Source organism: Lepidochelys olivacea (assembly GCF_965140295.1).
Source record: "Lepidochelys olivacea isolate rLepOli2 genome assembly, chromosome: 8".
Classification (NCBI taxonomy): domain Eukaryota; kingdom Metazoa; phylum Chordata; order Testudines; family Cheloniidae; genus Lepidochelys; species Lepidochelys olivacea.
In genome coordinates this window covers 51,364,582-51,369,029 of record NC_140418.1, presented here as the reverse complement: position 1 = coordinate 51,369,029, position 4,448 = coordinate 51,364,582, and positions in this window count along the sequence as shown.

The window sequence follows — 4,448 nt, the reverse complement described above, 5'->3', positions numbered from 1 at the left end:
TACAGTTGGTCTTAATTGTAAAGATAATAGAATAAATAAATAAAGAATTAAAATGTTACTATTGGCAAAAGGCCCCTTTCTGAAGTGTTGTTGTAATGTTTTACAGTAGAATTAAAGTGGTTGAGTTGAGCTGCGTTGAGTTATTAAGATAGGTGATATTAGTGTAGTTTATAGTTGGAGACTGTGCGTAGTATGGGTCCTGATCCTGCAATCTGATCCACAAAGGTGGGTGGCTGAGTCTGTGCGGAACCCCCTTGACTTCAGTGGCCCTGCCTCTAGGGCTGTATGTGCATAAGGGTCTGTCTGTCTGCAAATCAGATTGCAGGATTGGGGATATAGTTTTTTGGGGGGCTAGCAAATAGAATACACATCCAGTCCCCTCTAGCTGGCCAGTCTGAATGGGGTCTGGGTCTAGGGTTACCAACTTTGGTTGGATGAATTCCTGGAGGTTTCATCACATGACATTATCTTTAATTAAAGATTAATCTTTAATTCCTGGAGACTCCAGGACAATCCTGGAGGGTTGTCAACCCTATGTGGGTCAGCAGTGACAATCATTTCTGTCTGGAATCTAGCTAGTGAACTCAGTCCAGGCCCAAGGGACAAAAGTCAGCATCACAGTTTAGCTGCCTTGCTGGCAGGTGTGTGTGTGTACAGAGAGGCCAAGGAATGAATGCGTTTGAGGCTGAACTACCTTCTGTGGCTTAGCGGTAGTCCCTTCAGATCAGAAATGGGGAGGTGTATAGGTGTACACTCCATTAGATCGGGGATACAGGACTACAGTCTCCAGGTCTTTTCATCCGTTTATCCAAAGAAGCCTGCGCGTGGGGAGGGGAGGCCTGAGTTGACCCTATGGCATAACGTTCTGCTTCACGCTGCAGAAGCCACATAAGTATGATCTTCTCATGGGTGGGATCTGCAGCTTGGGAGAAGGGCCCTCAAATCTCCTATAATTTCCCCACATAAAATCAAGCTGATTCCTCCTCCTTGCTCTCAGAACCCTCTGAGGGAAGGTGAGCCTAGGTGACAGCAGGGAGTCTAGGGAGCTGTGATCCTTGCTGGAGGGAATAGGGAGGGCTGGGGCACAGAACAGAGACCCTGCCCTTCTGGGTATATGTACCAACATCTATGGGATTGGAGGGCCTTGCCAGCAACTCCATTCATTCCCTGATGGGATAAGTCAGAAGGATTTCCATGGATTGTTTCCCAGACAGCCTGTGGAAAAGGGGCTGCGTGACCAGAAATCCCTGGAGGGCTTGCTGACACAATATGTCCTATAGAACGTACCGCTCAGGAGATTCAGAACCCTTGCCCTGCCCTCTGACCCTACCTCTCCATCTTTGTGCAAGATGGCAGGCCGGATTTTCAAGTGCTCAGCACCTGCAATTGGGGCCTGATTGTCAACAGAGCATAGGATGGTGGGTGTGGAGCGTCATAACAGGAGCAAAGCCCTCTTGGAATCTGGGCCCTAGTTTAGCTGTGACACCAGGCATTAAAGATGTGACACCCAGACATGCTGCAAGAAACTGAACTTTATTTCCTGGCCTCAGTCTGACACCCAACCTGACTCAGGATTACAAAGGTAAATAACCTCCTCACATGGCAAAGGTTGGTAAGGCATCCAATGACTCCAACGCTACCCGCTCCTCAAGTATCATGAGCCCCTTCACACAAACCCAATGGAAAAGGAACATGCGTTAGAAAAGGGCACACCTCTGCAGCACTGAAATAAAAGTCTATAGCTGCTACCAAGGAGCTCTGTCAGGCAGGGTGAATGTTTTCTTCTGATCTTCCAAAATGCCCAGAGTTTTGATACTTGTAATTAGGAAAAAATCGAGCTGGAAATAAACTGAGCATGGACTAGAAAACTTCTGTGATTTTTTTCCTTTCAAGACCACAATCAGATTTCAGCAAAACTTTGAATAATGGATGCTCTGTAGTCAAGGTCCCTTGACTTTTCTTTTTGCCTAACAGGAAGCCTTTTAATTTCAGAACACATGGTAGAGAAGGTACAAAATGCTTTGTGTTTTGCAGTGCCAGTGAACTGAAGTGTGTGTTTTCATTAAAAATTCAGCAGTAGGTGTGCAAATCCCAGCTCTGAGCTGTGTGTTGTTCTGAAGGTTGGCTGTAGCTGGAACTGTAGACGGGGCCAGATCCCTTGCTGGTGTAACTCTGTGTTGAAATCAAGGCACCATTGCCCCACATTATGTTGTGTCTTTCCTTGTCTCTCCTCTGGGAAGTTCACAATTCTCTTTTTACCACTTTATGATGGTACTTGATGGGATTGCCAACTGCCTTAATTTGTTCAGATTAAGGTCTTTTGTACTGAATCTTGGGCCAGAACCTTATCTGGTGTAATGTGGAGTAGCTCCATTGAAGTCAGTTTCCACTGGCTGAGGATCTGGATCCATATGGTTATGCTGTGATGATTGCAAAACCAAGACACTACTGAATTCATGATGCATTGAGTCTGTATGGCAGGGCACACTTTTAAATATGCCAACTACTATAACGTATCATTGAGAGTCACCTTAGAGAGGTTACTGCACAATAACTTGCTCTGATGTTTACATTGCCACTGGATGTTCTGTTGCGATGCGATAATTTTGTAACTCAAAGAGGAATTTTAGCAGCTTTTGAATTAGCCTTGTAGGACTCAGGCTGAAAATAGGTGTGAGTGGCAAACCCCGATCTCTTCTTGCTTTTATCTCAACTCTCTGCTTCCTTTCCTTTGTTCTGGCCTTTCTCCAACTTGCTTCTGCTGTGATGAATTTTTAAACCAGCTGTAGAAATAAATTATCATGACCCTGAAGATTTTAGACACTCTTATTGACTTGAACGTTATTTATGGTTTTGTTTTATGCCTTTGGTGTTCAATTTCCTCAGCTCCTTGCTCAGAGCTCTTAGCCCTGGTCTACACTATGAGTTTAGGTCAAATTTAGCAGCATTAGGTTGATTTAACCCTGCACCTGTCCACACGACCAAGCCTGCTTTGTCAACTTAAAGGGCCCTTAAAATCGATTTCTGTACTCCTTCCCGGTGAGGGGTTTAGCTCTAAAATCAACCTCACTGGGTCAAATTTGGGGTAGTGTGGACGCAATTCAATGGTATTGGCCTCCGGGAGCTATCCCAGAGTGCTCCATCGTGACTGCTCTGGACAGCACTCTCAACTCAGATGCACTGGCCAGGTAGACAGGAAAAGTCCCGGAAACTTTCATTTCCTGTTTGGCCAGCATGGCAAGCTGATCAGCACAAGTGATCATGCAGCGCTCATCAGCACAGGTGACCATGCAGTCCCAGAATCGCAAAAGAGCTCCAGCATGGTCTGCACTAGGAAATTAGGTTACTATAACTATGTTGCTCAGGGGTGTCAAAAATCTACACCCCTGAGCGACACAGATAAACCTACCTAAACCCCACTGTAGATCGGGCTAGGTCAACAGGAGAATTCTCTCATCAACCTAGTTGTTGCCTGTCGGGGAGGTGGATTATCTATGCTGATGGGAGAAGCCCTCCTGTTGGCATAGCCAGAGTCTTCAATGAAGCACTACAGTGGCACCCGGTAAGTGTAGACAAGCCCTAAGACTGTAGCTTGATTTGTGAACGTTTCAGACATGGTTTTGTCCCATCTATGACAGGCTGCAACACCAAACTGTGTTTGAACTGTGTCATGGGACGACATGTCGTAACAGCTCCTGACACAGTAGATTTTACATTGCAGCTGGGACCTCTGTCTGGTTTCCATCAGATTCCTGCAAGGTCTTGTTCATTGAAATAATCCTCACCCATCTGAACAGCCACCTGGATTTCAGTGGTATAATTTAGGTGCTGGGACTGTCTACAAGCACAAGGTTGACTTGTGTGAGTAAAGGATTGGATGACTGGGCCCTAAAGCTCTGTGGGACAGGGAACATGGCTTACCATATGGAGCAGGGAAGGTGGCAGAGTGTGAGTAGCCACCAGTTGGGTGGGGGAAGGAAAAAATGGAGGGTGAGGAGAAGAAGAATGGCTGGTGGACCACAAGCAAAGTGCCAACATTTTCCCTCGTCCCACAGGCTCATTCTGATGCTCCTTTCCAACCACCTGGGAGTTTTAAACTTATTTTAATAGAAAAGACCTCATAGGCGGATTTTGCTCAACCCTCTGCCAATACCGATTCCTTATTGTATTTACCCTTTTAACAGTAGCAAGCAGCGATTCCATATCACAGCTGGATAGCTGTGTGCAGCTTGCCTCATTCTTGGTGGAGAGTAACATTGTTACCTAGTCACATAATAGAAGTCTTTTTGTTCGTTTTTGAAATGCAAATATATTCCCCTCGGAAAGAAAATGAAAGCTGCAACAAAAGTAGACGCCAATGCCAGAGAGTTGTTGGCTCTGATTCACATTTTCTAAAGGAAAACACATCTCTGCAGCAGGGTGGACCGAGTGGAACGCACGGAATTCTA